General features: G+C 37.5%; 1 protein-coding gene across 8 annotated transcripts in view; it reads right to left on the bottom strand.

The window, feature by feature from the left end:
- Positions 1 to 18,084, bottom strand: part of RAPGEF2 (Rap guanine nucleotide exchange factor 2) — a 183,004-nt gene that overhangs the window by 89,964 nt on the left and 74,956 nt on the right. The window lies entirely within an intron of this gene.

Here is an 18,084-nt window from a genome sequence, read left to right on the forward strand (position 1 = left end):
ATTAGCTCTTTTCTACTTACAATGAATTAATAAAATAAGGAAGATGAGCGAATTCCCAAATTAAATAGATGAGGACAAAAGGTTGTTCTGCCCTTTCATGAGATATTCTCATCACAGTGCAATAATTAAACATGATACTATTTTGTTCCCTGTAAGAAAAAACTGAAGGGTTTTTTATTTTGGCTTCTGGAGTGCTCTGCCTGTATTAGATGAACTGTGCACCTGCAGGGTTCACTGCAAAGAATCCTCAAAGTGCACATAAAAAGGTGGAGAGCAGAGAACCAGTACATGATTCAGTGAAATCCAGGACCTTTACAGTTAGATCCCTAATCATAGACCAACAGAGTGGAAGAAAAGCAGCCAGCTACAGTTTGCTTCAGGGGTGTGCAATTCTTCCTCCAGGTAAGAATGCCAGGTCAATGCCAGACCTTTCCCACTGCAGACTGAAGAGCAGGACAGACACCAAAATTACTGCAACTGCATGACCCCTCTTTAGGTCTGCTGCAACCAGTCCACCCTAAAATAGCTGAGAGACAATATAAGTCTTTGGCTTTTCCCTTTCTACCACTTGGGACTGTGCAACAGACATGGGAAGCCTTCCTGTCTGAAGTCCCCAGGGCAACACCTTGAAAAACCCAAACTCAACAAAACTGTAGCATCTGAATTTTAATCAGCGCTGGCATGTGGCCACACTGAAGCTACAGTGTTTGTGAAAGATAACTGTTTTAAGCTTCATTTCCTAACTCACAAACTGCAGTTCACACATCATTCAGAACAGTCTATCTAGCCAGTTCATATCTATGCTCCTGTCCTGCCCGGCGATTAGTAGAAATGAACAATTTAACTGCTACCCCAAAGGCTAATCTCTTGACAACAGCACATTTATAGGCTGAAAAAGAAGGCAGTCAGATATTGAAAAGAAATGCCAGCTGTGCTTATTCATCAAAATAATAATCGCATTTAATGGTACATGGGACTTTTACAATAGAAAAAATTTTCCAGAATACTAGGCCTCTTGAAAAGAAATATTCAATAAAGAAATCTCTGGACAAAATGCTTATTTTCCTGGAGGCAACCACATGCTTCATCCTACAGTCCAGCAACAAAACACAGTGCTCTTTACTCTACAATACCATCTCGAATTTTATACAATTTCAACTACTCTTAAAGACACCAGAAAATTAAACCATTGTACTGATTCATTAAATTGTTGTACAAGTGTCAAAACTTATTTTCTTGGCCAATAGCCTGATTCATACCACAGTTCTTCTTTAGAAACAGAAAGGGGGAATAAAGAAAGAGAAAGCAAATCAACTCATTGATTGAAAAACAAAAATGCAAAAAAATGGTGGTTATTAAGTCAACTTATTTGATATTCTAGTTGGAAACACACAGAAATACTCTCTTCCCACTTAGAAGACACATACTGCAGTATTTTTGACAACCCATTTTTGTAGCCTCAGAACAAGCACTCATTTCAACAGAAAATGCATATACACTTTCCAATTCCACCTTTCTTCCTCCTCTATTGCTGTCTGTAAATACCAACTTAAAAATTCTGTCTGTTGCTAATCACTGCTGACATGCAAAGGTTTCCAGCTTTAGCAAACACAGTAAAAACAAAAAGCTGTGTTTTGGATGTGCTTTTCCATTCTAGAATGACTTGTTTAGATTTCACCTTTTAGCACCAGAGAGCAGGTAGTCAACATATTAAGATAGAAGGCATGAATTCAGTTACTGTAAAGAAAATTCTCAATTTCTGCCCCCAAGTAACACACTGGTTCTCACGGCAAACAACTACGCCATTCCTGGACTATTCAGACTCCTATGACAGCATGAAATTTATCAGAGCAGACAGTGCATCACATGTATATATATTATCTTTGACCAAAGATCACAAGGCACTTCAGGCTGCAAACAAGCTCTCTAAACTTTGTGAAGTGCTGTAAGAAAGAAGAGAAGTAAATCAAGGCACAAGAAAGTTAAATGACCTTTCAAGCGTTGCAGTTCTCACATGGCCACACCAGCTAAACCTCCTGACCTCCAATCTCTGGTGAAAATTCACCACCAGTGAGGAATTCACATAATCAGTGAAAATTAGAGAACTCTCTTGTTCATGTCTTGTTACTGCATCTGGGCACTTCAGAATTGCCCATCTCTGACTGTGGTAGAAAGTCCATCAGAGTAGTGCAGACCATCTCTTGCAGAACCACACTCATTCTTGTTTGACATGCAGCTCTGAGAAACAACTGGCATCTTAGGGCACTGCTAGTCCTGCTGTTTCAATTCATAAGACTGACATCAAAGTCAGTAAGTTGTATCTGAATTAATTTATCAGAGTTTCCCACGAGTGCAAAACTAAAAGACAAAAAAAAATTACTCCAGTGACACTCTTCTCCAAAATGCCTAGCTGCAGGTACTATACACTCAGTAGAGGAAGCCATCAAACAAACTCAATTTAATTGAAAACATGTTATTTGAAACACTAGCATGCAATAAGAAGCAGCAAATACCTAACACATGATACAGTCTGTTTACTGAGCTGATAAAAAAGTCCAAAATGTAAAACCTTTTATAAAATTCTTCTTTATAAGAATGTGAGGCACTGGAACAAGTTGCCCAGAGAAGCTCTTTATGCCTCATCCCTGGAATTGCTCGAGGCCAGGTTGGATGGGGCTCTTGAGCAACCTGGTCCAGTGAAAGGTGTCCCTGCCCACAGCAGGGGATTTAGAATTATCTTTCAGGTCCCTTCCCATTCTGTGATTCTCTGCAATACCAGCAGAAGAACTTCATGCAAGGAACCACAAAGCAGCCATGTAATCTGGCTTGTGGGACGTATCACACAGCAACAGTGCCAAGCAAATGAAGTTTCAATGGAAGAGCTAATAGATTATCTTCTTAATATCAGCTCTATTTCAATAACTTTGACTAAACAATATTCTTTACAAAATTTTGATGCCAGACTTTCCACAGAAAGTAAGTTTGACTACCCAGATTTCTCACAAAATAGTCAGCATGAGTACTGGCTAGCTAATTTACAATGTAGCCTTCATTACCAGGTTTCAACAGATTAAGGATTTAACAAATTTACTTCTTCTCTTATTGTAGGGTGAGATAAGCCTGTGCATATACAGAGTTTATGCTTAAATCCCATTTTTGTTTTTACAATACAGAAGACAATTTTACATGATATATACTTCACATTTGGTTGGATCATACCATTCCTTAATAATTTAAACCAAAATTGTCTTATTAAGCCTTATTAATTTCAACTCCTAAATATAGCTTGTTTGCAGCTACTAAGTCAATGTTACACCTGAAAGAATCACAGATCTGCACCTATTTTCTCTAAATTGCTGTGCATAAGAGAATTTCACCAAAGGAAGATAAGGCACTTTAAATCTTTGCAATTGTAGCTGTCAATATGGGATGCAGAGATTGTAACAGTAATTTAGATAGCCAGAAGGGCTGCCTGGGCAGGATATTGCTGCCTCACCTAAATTCCCCACAGAACCTTGTTTTGCAGCAGCTGTTCCAACACTTTTCTTCCCTGCTACCACATAAGCTCTGAGTTGAAGTTCCCCAAGTATTAAGCTTCACAGATGCTCTCCTCAGTACCTGTCCTAGAGATAATTTCACTTCTGGAGCCCTTTTCTATCGCAGTACTTGCATTCCCATATGGATACTGAATGCATGATGTGAATATAAACCTACTTTAATTTAAATACAACAACACGCCCCCCTCCTCCTCCAAAAAAACACAAAAAAACCAAAAAAAAACAAAAAACAAAAAACAAAAAAAACCCAACCCAAACCAAATGAAAAACAATCCAAACATAAACAACAGCCTAAAGATACAAAAGCAATATTATTTACAGGAATCCACTTTACGGTGGACAGCCAGGTATTTTCCCCAAGCAATTTCTTCCTAACTGTACTTCTTCCTTTAAACAATTGACAGAAGTTTAATTTCCCACTCGACTATTCAAAAGCATTATTTACAAATAAAGTCATTAGTATTAAAAAAACTGGTTTTTCTCACTATGTATTAAAAGCAGGTTATTTAACCCATGTAAGTAGTTTACAATTTCATTCACTTTTTAATGCATCCTTAAATTGAATTTACACTGATCAGAGATGACAGTTCCCTTATCCATAAGTGTATCTTACTACATACATTTCTCAGCTTACAACTTGTTATACTGAAAACATACATAGCTGGCTAAAGAACAGAGGTATGAGTTCTAAGGTTTCATGCTTATTAACAGAAGACAAGTTTTAAATGAAAATTAAGGGCTTCATGTTCCCCAAGTTTACACTCTCAGTTTTCATTAAAGAAACTCTTCTCTATTATGAAACTACAGTAGTTTAAATATGCCTGCAGCTAACAAACAACAACAGATTAATTTAGGACCAACTGTCTGCATTTATTCCCCTTCAAATTTAATAGATTTACTAATAAAACAAAACATCGAAGTACTTCAATTAAATGAAACATCTAAAGCCACAAGCAACACATGGATTTTTATAAGCACTTACAAATAGCGACAGCCAAAAACTTGCAGGTATTGAGGTGACTCGTTCTATTCTTTCCCTTATCATCATGACATTGGAGGCCAAGGCAGTTTTCTCCAGACACGAGCCATCCATTTCCCCAGCTCCCCAGACATCCTCACACACGCGCACACAGATGCTCTTTTCAAAGCTCGCAGGAGAGGCAGCGGCTACTGAAGAGGGAATGTTTCTCTATCAGCATTCAGCCCTGTCCCCTCACCCTGGGCCTCCACATTCCTGTTTTCACGTCAACCCAGCTCCCAAATGGAAAGTTATTTCTCAGCACTGGAATGTAAATGCATTCATCAAAAGTGATGCAGAATCTGAAGGAAACCTCACAACACCAAGAAAAGGCTTTTCAGTGTTAAGTCCTTTTCTTTTGCCCTCTTAAAAACTCAAAGATCACTCACATGGAAAATTCAATTTCACTAATGACAATTATTTGGCAAAAAGCACAGACAAAAATTTAGGGTTTTCTCTACAATGTAATCTTAACTTTTTTTTTTTTTTATATATTCCCTACATTACATTAGCTTAATGTTTTGGTAAAACTATTTCTAAGTCTCCCAAAGAAAACTCCACAAAGTATGGTCATCTCTATGGTGCACATTCTTCAGGCAGATAATACTGTTATAGTTTTATGTATATGTAATTGCAATATTTTGAACCAAGTTTCTGGTTGAGAATAAAATCTATTTAATCGACACTTCCTCTGAATCAAAAAGAATATTCTATTTAGACAAGTTGTAATGAAAGGAAGAATACAAGTAACAAATTTTCTTTTTTCTCCTTCGTATCTTACAGGGTATATGTATGCAAGAAAATAAGTTCCATATGGATTTTGCTTCTTTTTTTAAGAACAAAATTTACAGTATCATTAAAGTAGAAATGTAATGCATGAATATTGAAGTATTTTATGCCAAAACTCGAGAAATTGAGATATTCAAAAACTTTCTTTGTTCTGAAGTTTTCAAATGAACGGTACAATGGGTTTAAGTTCACTGATGTTCAGTATTTGCCAGTGCAGAACATCTAAATAAACATGGAGATTAAAGTAAACATTATCCTTCTCCCACCTTCACTGAAACCAATCCTTATCTCTTCAAGACTGTATATGAATAAATCTGTAAGCACAAGGCTATGCACAGTTCAGTTTAATTTCTCAAGCTTTTAACATATTCATGATAAAAATGGATCTTAAGTTACATAAACCCAATACTTCAAAGCACTTTTTGTGAAAATTACATTGCTTCAATTGACACCTACATTTAGGAGAATCAGAGAAAACGATCAAAATGAAATACAAAGGTATTGCATGAAGCATATTTAGAATTTGAAGTTACGTAAAGTGTCTTCATTTGCTCTTAGGTAGCCCTCACCCTGAAAATGCTATTATTACCATCACCATTTAGATTCAAGTGCTATCCACTGCATTTCCAATCTTCCCTCTATCCTCCAGTTCTCAATATGAGAGCAGAGAGGAGTCCCCATCCCATTGGATGGATCATGTGCTGCATGTCCCACCTGCACGCGCCACTTCCTCACGGCAGTGCCACGACTGAGGAGGTCATGGCAGGCACCTGCTTTCAATCACTGCATCAATTATTATCTGATGACACAGAAACATACATGAGTAGAATGCCTGGTCTCCAAAAAATCCCAAATTCAAATCTTGATGTAATAATCAACATTCAGCTAGCAACAACATCAGAGTGTCAGTTAGTTAGATTTAGTTGTAAAGCAGTCACACTGAATTCCTTGATGAAATATAGAGAAGGAGGAAGTAGATGTCTAGATGGCAAACAAAATGGGGACTATTTTCTATCTGCCATTTAGAGAGATAATAAGGGATTCAGTCAAATTTCTCCTCATGCATCTTTTCCATTAAGAGCCACCATATTTCATTTTGGTATGTCCAGATCAGAATGAAAAGCATCAGCTCCTCTACATGGTTTATTCTAGCCAAGCTAGGTTTAGCAGAGTTTCACATCAGTGTGCTCCGAAACCCAGACCTCCACCCAACCCATCCTTGCCAAGAAAAATAAGAAAGTTACAATTAAGAAGCTCGTATACATGCACAAGCCATTCCCAGAGGAACGCTTAAGTGCTCTGATGAAAACTAAATTTGGCATGGCCATTTCCTGACCCCTCAGAAAAAAAGACAGAGTCCGTCATGCATGCAGAGCCACTCCAACGTGAGCAGCGCTCCACTGGGGATGGGGCAAGCTGGGAAGGCAGCAGCGGATTTCCCCACGCTTAGAGCTGCACACTGGAAACTATGAAAGCAAGAGTTTGTCTACTAAAACACAACGCATCATTATACAGAACATCAAATTATCTGATAATATAGGCCAACTTCTTTGATTCTCATTTGAATCAGTGCCTGTCTTTTAGGAAAAGTAAAGATGCAAGGAAAGCCCAAGCTGCTTTTGACTTGTAATAACTATTCTTTTTAATTAAATGTAGTGGTTACCTGCATATCCAAATAATAACTAGATTAGCTTTTTTTTTTCTTTTAACATATTTAATTTCTACACTGTAACTCTATTTATAGTTTTTTGTGGGGTTTTTTCAGCAAGAGCAAGTAGCTGCTTTACAGAAATGCTTTTCAGTTGAAAGGAAAATTGAGATTCTGGCAAGTTGAAGAGGCATTTGCAGAGCTGTCACTACTTGCAAATCCTGGAGACATGAGCTCACTGCATACCATGGATAAGGATGATTAGGCTTATCCAATGTCATATGATAGCTTAGATGTTTACAGTCTCAGATACAACAGCTCATGTGTCAGGGAAGGGACTCACTTGCGATATCACAGCTAAGTACACGCCACTCAATAATACCTGGGAGGAGTGTTTCAGAAGAGAAAAAAAAGCCTCAGACATCACTGCAGCTCCTTGCTTGACTTGGGACCCAAACCACCCGCTGCCTGTGGGGGAAGAGGAATCATGGTGCCAAGGATAATAACCCTGCTGCTGCAGCAGGAGGGTGCAAAGAACCCAGCAAGCCAGACAATGAGAATGCCTGATGACTAACCAGACCATATTAAAACTACAGAATAAGCACATTTGTAGTAAATTAATGCTTTAAATAGTTCCTGCTAAAAATGTGTAGAAGTTAAACTCCAGCTGAAAAATTTAGTGAACCTCTTCAGTATTTTGAACGCTTTTTGTTAGCATCCTTACAGATGACAGATATAGTGCTTTATCTACGTAATACTCATAGGGATTTAATTCTTATGCAAATGCAACCCAGATCAGAGGTTGCATTAATCTGCTAATTTATAGCTGACTCCTGAAAGCACTTCAAAAGAAGTTCCTGAAAACCCACTGTGAATAATTTGAAATTAGCTAGATTCTGGAGGTTTGCTTCCATACAAAGTCCCCTCAGTCAGCCCTGAAACATATGCTTTGTGATCTTCACAGAGTTTTTCTGTTAGAACAGACTACTCTTTTGAAAAGTGAGGTTAATTTTAAAATATTACCTGGTACAAGAGTGAATATGGTAGCATGTTTGACTAGTTTAGATAGAAAACTTAATTGTGTAAAGTTCCACATTTGTCACTTTTCATTTTATCTTTTCATAATTTAACATTAAAACATTAAGATGCAAAATGGTTAAAAACACCATCTGAAAAAGCGCTTTTAGGAATAACAAACTGGTTTGCAAATTTACTGTACAAAGGGTAGATGCTCAGGGTCTTGATAGCAGCAGGCGATCCTGAATACTTTTCAGACAAGAATACCACATATATATACTACACAAAAGAAACATTTTGATGGCATTATTCTGTTAAATTCAAGATCTATATTTATAGACTAATTATATGATTATATAAAGAAACAAAACTGGAACCTAGTAGAGGCAACAACAAATTTAGCTTGTTGCAGCAGTTCAGCTTTGTGACATTTCTAGTACAGAAAGCTAGAAGGCAGGTACCTCATCAGAACACCTAGGAATAGATCCTTCTTTGGGAAAAATTATCCTTATTTCATCTTTAAACTAGAAGTTCCCGTATTATTTTGTCTTGGAAAACATTCAAAGATTAAAGTTTTTTTTCCTAACCTACTTTTTTTTCTTATTATTTCAAATAAACAAATAAATAAATAAATGGTTGAATAAAGACAGCTTTGCTTACGCTTCATGATAATGACGCCTGTGTTGCCATGGAGATTACTGTGACATCACAAGATCTACATAATGGTCTCAAAGAATGAGAAGTTGTTGGAAAACATTACTTAAGAGGCAAGACCTTGTCTAAACACAGCTTGGCTTATTAACATTCATGAAATTCATTAAAACAGAGGAGTATTTTTCCAATGTCATACAAAGACTTTAGATGCTAGTTTCTAAATGAAGACATTTTATGTTGAAAAATACATAATAAGCATTTTTAAGTCCCCCTAGAGACTTTCATAATTAAGGTATTACGAATTTCCAGGTCTTTTTTAATTATTTAAATAACTTGACATGTCATCTAGGTTTTCAGAAGTAAAACAAGACCATATATATTGACACTTTCCACACACACTCACACACATAACTCAATACAACTAATTCATTCACATGGAGAGCTAAACTCATTACCTCAAGTAATAACAAGTTTCCATAAATCTATTAGTGCACAAAGCAGACGTATTCAAGATAAATTTGTATATTTGTGAATGAATAAACAAAGTAAGTCAGTGGAACAGTAGTGACATTTTTGTTTTAGCTATTTATATTGTAATTTGAAATATAAATTATTCCTCACTTAAAATGTTATACCGTGTCTTATATCCGCAGATTTGTTTTTCAGAAACATTTGAAAATTTTAGTATCAACTGAAAGAAAACTCTCAGACATTTTTAAATCCTCTACAATATGGAGCAACATTTTGTTAAAAAGACCATTTGTGGAAGAATTACAATAGTGGAATCCTTCTAAGAAACAAGACAGTAATTCTAATTCCTCTCAGTTATTCTACAGTCCTCCAAATATATAAGTAAACATCATTACTTCAGCTTATCAAGATTGTCCTTCAGCAAAATTAAGTTTATGAAAGTTTAGATCCTGAGAGGTTCACATGAGGCAAAGAAGAGGCAGTGTCCTCTGTCCCCTCTCTCCACATGGGTATAACTTCTCCTTTCGGTATTCTTTGTGCTATTTTTGTTCCTTTTGTTGTTATTTTGAGGTAAGCAACGATCAGATTACTTCAGTTTATTTGACTTATAAAACTTGTCCAGAGATTCTGAGAGCACATAAAACAAACACGGTCTTCCTTTTGACCTCAGCAAGAATCCTATAATGCAGTTTTAATGCAAAGTCCCCATGTAACTGAAGGGGACTTTGATGTTTTGCAGGTTTGTACTAAAACTCAAAACTTTAAGTACTATTAATTTGAATCAGAGGAAATCTTAAATCAGAAAGAAGAGATTACATAATAGGACACCTCACCAGCTGCAATATCAACTGTGGAAAAGCAACAATTTTCTTCAGACAGATAGCTATAATTAACACTGTAAGCATTAGTGGATACCCCAATGTAATGGGTCTCACATTTAACTTTTAAATAACCATTTATTTTATTACACAGATAATTTTCTCCTCAGTTTCTCAGAAGGAGTTCTCAATTTTTTTCCACATCTCCATTTGTATGCAAGCAATTTATTATGATTTCAGAAAACAGCTTTTTAATATTAAAATCAAAACATAAATTTTAGAAAGAAAATACAAGTGTGAGTACCGTTGAAATAAAATGTATCACATAATTATAATGGACAGAAGAGCAGTAAAAGCAAAAGCAAAGATGAACACTGTTTCCAAGATTGCTTTGATATTGTTCTCAATGACTTCAAATTTTGACATGCTCCGTTAGAGACCCTAATGCTGGGATTAGGAAGGTGCCTCTAGCCAATGAGACACAAAATAACCTAAAAAGAAGGGTCAGTAATGAAACCATACTGTTTCAAGGCCAGCTTTCACTGAGCATATTGTAGAAACCAGGCAATCAACTAACCTGCACCAAAATTTTTCAACAATGAGAATACAATGTCCTCAGGAAAAAAGTGAGCGTTTTCAGTGGAATCAATCTTTTTCACACCCACACAGGGAGTGGGGCAGAGGGGGGCATAGGGGAAGATAATAACAAGAAAAGCCCAAAAAAACCCCACCGCCATCCCAGCATGTTTCCCCCAAAAATTAGTCAAAATTTTAATCCAAACTTTATAAGATTTATAGAAATGGGATCTGAGAGGTGGTATCAGTCAGAGTCATCAAAAATTACACCTCCTCTATCAGCTACCTTAAAGCATTCTTCTCTCTTCTCCTCTCCTGTCCTACTCAAAAATTATGCCCCATGAATCTAGTTTGTTAAACTTTTCTGCATAATTTTAATTTCTCCTATGGTCTGTTTCAGTTACTCTGAGCTATTAAGATACAGTCATGCTTACACAGATAAAATCTACTGCTCATGTTTCCTCAGATTTTGTTTTGCATTGGCAATATCCCACTGAAAAAAATTCATTATATTTAATCTGTATAATAAATGCAAAAAAAAACTTTAATTGGTTTACAGCAAGAATCTCCATAAAAGCACTGGTCTGGATTTGGAATGTTACATACTTTGTTCCTATGCTCTAAATCACAAGTGACATTTTTTCATTACAGCAGATACCCTTAACTTTTAAGTATTTTCACAAAGCCACAAAAGTTTCAGTGGGGAAGATAACCACCACTGAAGTGAATAAAGCACAATGTAAGAAAAGCCTAACTTCTTTACTTATTTTAAATGTACCAACAGTGTCAAGAAGTATCATCTTGACCCAGCTTACAGATACCATGCATGAAACAATGAAAAACCAAACCCAAGGATCTGATGAATCTGAAAGCTCTGCACCACCCATTAACGGTGTCTCCCCTACAGAAAGCATATGAAATTGTTTTGGACATTCCACAAATGCCCCTGAGCACCACCAGGTGACCCAGACCTTCTCAAGCCCATCATCAGGTCTTTTGCATTCAAAGAGACAGAAGTCTGTAGCTCGAAGTATATACATCTAGAAACTGGTGTAAGGTTTGCATTTGTGAGAGCTCCTGAAGTTTGCTTTTCTCCTACCATGAGCATTTCCATCCCTGAAAGCTTCTGTCTCCTTAAGAGGATACAAAACAACTCGGGCTCACTGAAAAGACGTTCAGGTCGTTTGACACTTTCAGCTTCATTGTTATCTTGTCATTACAAACTTGGAAGAAAGCCTGGTAGCACCAGACACACAACGCTGAATTTCTATTTTTGTTTTCAAAAGATGCCAGTGTAATAGATTAAGTCCCCTAACATTTTATCAGTTCCACAAAAACAAAATTCCAGTAGCACTGAAATATGACAGGAACAACAGCAGACACCAGCCAATCTCATCATTTAGGAACTGTCTCCTCTTCTGTTTCCCAATACCTCAGATACTGTCACGATTGGTTTCAGACCTCAAAGAACTCTTCAATTACTCAGCAGAGCAGAAGATAGACGGGATAAAGGATAAATTAGCTGTAAAAATAATTTTAAGTATTCATATTCAAAAAAACCTGTACACCATTTTTTTCAAACTCTAAGGACACTTTTGGGTGACACTGAGCCTGTGGTCTGAATCACAAATTTTGCTGAAATAGCAGGTGAGATCAAAAGGCCCATCAGTTTATGGCTCAGCTAATTCAGCTACAGCCAGAGCTGACTGTGTCTGAAGTGATGAAGTCAGACTCTCCTGAAACCCTCTCTGCATGCCCTGCCTGCCAGCCAGTCCTCAGGGAGCTGGGTTCAGGCACAGCCCTACGGCAGCTCCAGCTCCTCCAGCACCTTCTAAGGAAGCGGGCAATGACACACACAAGCGAGTGCTGGATTGCACCGGTACCACCGACCACAATACCAACAGCAGATTACCAAATTCAACGTACATGGCCAGATCAGGCACTCCCAGTAAAATGCTACCTCTTGTAAGCAAGATTTTATTTTCTCTAGGAGTCTGAGTCTCAATAAGTAATCACAGTCACACGTGCTGTGGCAAGTCTGATTTTCTGCTTGTGGGTAACAGTAAGCATCTCCATCCAAAAGGACAAATGCAGTCTTTTGGGTAAATGCAGACAGTACAAAGCAATTAGTGTTTATTTCTCAGTGTCTATTTAAAATTCATTGTGAGTGATCCATGATAGCCACACAGTCATAAATGGACTGACATCACCACTACTTCCAACTTCCTCCTTCAGCTTATGATCTCAGTCTGTCCTAGATTAAATCCTAGGATCACACTCCTTCATGCTTCAGTTTCAATTGATGGGACTGAAATGCTGAACCAAGGCATTCAAACCAGACAGAGGACAAGGCAGCAGGGGGGTCAGCCCACAACAATACCACATACTATGCCTTCCCACCAGCATGGCTTCAGGACACCACCAGCTTGACACAGACCTACCAATACAACAAACAGGTCACAGGAAAATCCAGCATACCAAAGTTTGCCATTCAAGACAGAGTTCCAAGCGCAAAACTAAATCCAAAGCACACACTTCCAAGTAACTTCTTAAACAGACTTGAAACTATAACCTGAGTTACTTTTCTCTATGAACATCCAGCGTATGGTCTTGATGTTTCCATCACAACACTACAAATCCTTAGCCATTATCAACTCAGAAACTGGTAAAAGCTAAGTAAGCTCCACACAGCTCTTGATCAACTCCCTCTGCACTTAAATAACTAGCAGTTCCCAAAAGTACAACTCTGAGCCTCCCACAAGTCCATTGTTCTAAAACTCTGTTTCCTGCTCAGCGGGAAAAGAAAATTCCTTTCTAGGGGATTTTATCACGGTTTAAATATTTGTGTATACTGATCACTCTCAGTTAAAATCCGAGTTTCCTTCTGTTATCTCCTAGGTTTTGGCCAGCAATAGCCATTATTAATAAACACTAAGCTACAAATATATGAGTCATACTGCGAGAAGGATTTTATCATTATGATTAAAGCTATCAGCATAATTTTACTGACTCAAAAGATCAATCAAAGGCAATTCTGTATTCAGAATGTAAACACACCACCAGTTAGATATACATAAACCCCACAAAACCGCATGATTCAGACATCACAAAAATTAGGAAGTACATTTCAGATACACAAAGCTGTATAAATGCATGTAGATAGCCAAAGGCTCTGCTCCAGCACCGTTACACCATTCATTACCTGTCAAAATAAAAAAGTCTGCCAAAATCCCTAACAAATTTTATCCTGAAAGGTTACTTTCATAAGTTAATGAGGATACACTTGGATGAAGACAAAACATTTCTGTATAAACTGAGTTTTGCTATTGCTTTACACACATTCAAAAGAAGTCCATAATTTATTCAATGACTCTCCAATATGACTAGATATTCCATTCCATTTTTGAAATTGTTTTAGTATGGGAAAGACCAGAGGGCTAAACCATCAATATTTAAACATATACATCCCTTCTAAATTTGAAAATAGTGAAAAACAGATGTTCTCTCCCCTTCAAAACTTAAATCTTTTAATTAGAGGAAAAAAGCTTAAATAATTGCTCCTGTATGTAAAATCTGTGAACTTGCCAAAGGGAAAGCAACTCTCCACCGCCACATGAGGCAGTGAGGGGAGAACTGGCTGGATGATGTAGCAGCAGTGAAGGAAAAGAGGCTGCAGCAAGGAGACAGCAGATGAGCCAGCAGTGAATACCAAGTGTAAAGGCAGGTTTGTGGGTGGCAAGTCGGCACAGTGGGATGCCTGAGCAGCACAGCACATACCACCCAAGCACAGCACATACCACCCAGAAAGGCTCGGAAGCATTCTAGGAGAAAAGCAGAAAACCCCAAGTACCAGAGCCAACAGTCTTGAGAAAAACTGCCCAGCAATTCTGTATTTTGTTGCTGCTAAGGGACAGCTGCATCCTCTGGTCCTGGAGACCAAGAGCAAGCACAAGGTGAGCTGTGGGAGATGTAGGAGACTTTTCGGTACTCCAGCTCCCATTTCAGTAATACAAAAGAACTCAGTGGAGTCTACACTAGAAGCAAGGTTCTGGTACAAAAACCATACAGGAAGTCCTAGCAAATGCCCAAAGGTGGTGAGAGCATGGAGCAGGCCAAGGCATGCTAGAGGCCATTCCAAAAGACATTTGTCACACTGGCAGTGAGGGCAGTTGCTGGCAGTGGCCATATGAAAACACAGGAGAGCCAGGACAGCCCTCAGGGAATTGCATGTTCTGCTCGTTTATTTTCTGGAGTTCATACATAAACCTCATTCTACCATGTGAACTGCTTCAGGGTACAGATGCTCGGGAGAAATTATGAGGGGACTGAGTGTTAATTTGTGCTAGTTTGATGGCCATGATGGGAGGAAAGAATTAAGGACTGTTTAGTTTAACATAATATATGCCTGATACGTTAAAGTAAAGGAAGAAGTTTGTAAATATTAATAGGAAGGTTGGGGGGAAAGAGGTGGAAGGGAAGAGGGATAATCTTCCTCATGTTAAACTGCCAAAATAAATTTCACCATTGTAAACCACAGAAATTAAACAGGAGAACAAGATAAAGCTTTACCTTACATCACCAAATAAATGGCAGCTTTAATTGTTCAAAGCACAATTATTTAAAACTGTGGATTGTATGTTTTCCCAAAATAATAAATTAAAGACAATATAATCTAGCCTTATCTTATGCACACTATTTGCTAGTTGAAGGCTTGGAATTTGAACAAATACAAGCTAAACCGTATTACAACAGGGAAACAATATTAAACTCATGCTATTTTCAAAAAATAGCAGGCATAGTTTAGATGTTAACATTTCCAAAGCTAAATACTCAATTTAGGTCTTCATGTATTCCATCCAATATTCCATCTTGAACAACCATTTTTTTAAATTTGCAATTAGACTTGTTCAGTAGCTAGTTACAAGGAATTTTACAAGTCATCCGGTACATTATAAAACTTTGTCAAAAATTGGCAGCTTTGACACTCATTTCTAACTATTTCAACAAGTAGCTATTTGCCCATATCTTATACACTAGTAAGCTGGTTAATTTTGGACTGCTGTACTACTTTTTATTTACATGGGTTTTAGTAGCATTGCTGCTGTTACTGTTCATCTTTCTTACCTCATTGCTGCTTGCAGTAAATTGCTCTTATCCCAACTCGTGATCTCTCCCACTAGAGAGGGGAGGGGAGTGAGAGGTGTCTGGCTTGGGGAAGTCTCCCTGAGGTGGGGGGCAGTAAATTAGGGTGTGCTGCTCCTAATCCTCAGCAGTGCAAAAGCAGGGGTGTGGTCATTTCTTATGCTTTTAAACAGCTTCATAGCAACTGAAGGGGATATTTTTAAAAATATTCTTCTTCCCAACTATATTTTAACTATCTGCCAAACCTAGTGTCTCTAGTGAAACAATTTTAAATGGTATCTTAACACTAGAAATGAAAGCCATGGACACAATGACTTGGAAGAAAGAAATACAGGAAGTTTCCCTGACATAACATATACAACAAAAGAGCATTTCCAGTGTTACTTCACCAACCAGTCTGAGGATGCTACATCTAAAACTAATGCAAGCAAATCAGCTAACAGAGGACCCAAATGCAAATAATATGCTGAGCATATGCAGTCAAATTCATTAAGGTATGTAAGAGTCAGCTTAAGTCTAGTGACAGCCCTCTATCCTGCTCTGTACAGACTCACATGCCAACTGCCACAAAGCTAAGAGTAAGATCAAATTCTGCACAGGACTGAGAACAAACCTGAAAGGTTGTAGGCAAGTTTGTGCACTAGATCAAGCAAACACTTATCCAGTAATCATCTTTTGTCCACTTTTGACACTGCTCTTTAGATTCTGGAATACCACCTTATCAGCTCTTTCTGGACAGCAGCCTTCTCAGTAGGTTTCACTCCCTTGTTTCTGAGTACCGTAAAATTTTATTTTAGGATTTCTATTAATCAGTTTCTTTTGCCCAGTATGTATATCTGAGCAGTTTGCTATTTCTCTCCCAGCAATTCACTGGCAGCGTAAGTAAAGATGAAAAACTGAATTTTATTGATTTTCTTACTAAATAAATAAATTAATAAATCACCTCTTAGCCACCAGTATTCCAAATCAGAAATCTAACTGGGTGCTCTCTCACTTTTTCCAAGTTTCTGATTCATGGATGAGACCAAAGCCCAATTGCAACTTAATCATTTACAAAGAAAAAATCCTGATTAACCTTGTCCTAAATTTTAATAATAGGCCCTCACCTACCCTTCAATGACTACAGCTTCTAAGCACAAAGCCTCTCACTAGAATGACTCTGGTTTTACTCTTCCAAAATACTTTCTATCTTATATAATTAAAGTTTCTTAATTTTACTTATTTTAACTTATCTTTGTTAATTAACAAATTGTCTCTCTTGCATTTGCTTCCCAAGACACCAGCTTTGACATCTACTTGACTTCATCTACAACTAAAAAACATATTCTTATGCCAACTTCCATGCTTGTACTTCACGAAGGTATCAGACATTGTCCCAGACGTCATTTTACACACTTCTGCATATGAACAGCATTTGAATGTTCTGCTTATTGTCACAGGATCTGTAATTTTCTGTTCATTCTCCCAGGAAGAGTCTCAAGCTCATTGTTTATCATACTCAGTATCACCTCACTTCAAGTGTCCAAGTGAGTGAGACACAAGCATTGCTGTGTTTCAGAGGAACAGAAGATTCCTGCCATGGACTATATATACAACACCCCAACATTAATGCAGATATTATATATCTTGTTTCCTGTTATCTAAAGGTAGCACTTTCTTCCAGCTTTCCTCCTGGCAATGCCTGCTCATGGATGACATATGGGACAATTTTCACTCTTCCAGAAGTAGGGGTCCTATAATCTGTTGCGCTACTTTTTCCAATAATCAGTTTTGCACCTTTAGCATAAACTATTAAATGGCACATCTAATAAACCTTTTTATCAGCAGTGCCTGACAGACACAAGATGTTTGACTGCGCCAAGAACATGCCACCATCATCAAATGGAAGTCCCGAGATTTTTGCACTGCTCTTCCTCCCACTGGAAGGCAGATTTGAAGATCTAATGTTTCATACACCACCCAACACTAGCCATGAAGTGGTTTCCCACTGTTTAAAACTGTAAAAAAATTTCCAGCTTTCATGATACTATACAGAGACAGGTCATTCTTTCATTCTGCTTTTCACAAATTTTATTACATGCCATATATTTCAAAGGAGCCTTTTACAGTAGTCTGAATGAATATGCATAGAACCAGCATTTTAAAATAATTCTGCTCTGCTTCCATTAAAATTATCAAGCTCAGTGACTTTAGTCTAAAATCATTGCAATGACTTGCAATTTTTCCCATAGCTCCAAATTTTTTTATTTTTTTCTTTTTACTGGAGCAATATAAATTTTGAGTGCCTCACACTCAAACTTTTCCATGTAAGAAACCACTCTTCATTGAAAATCCATTTGCATGAAGCACAACCTTATACAGAAGCAGCAAAACATGCAGTAATGTGATCTAAAT

This window comes from Pseudopodoces humilis, chromosome 6 (assembly GCF_049639895.1).
Source record: "Pseudopodoces humilis isolate 2021_Gansu_Grassland_sample_001 chromosome 6, ASM4963989v1, whole genome shotgun sequence".
In the NCBI taxonomy this organism is placed as follows: Eukaryota; Metazoa; Chordata; class Aves; order Passeriformes; family Paridae; genus Pseudopodoces; species Pseudopodoces humilis.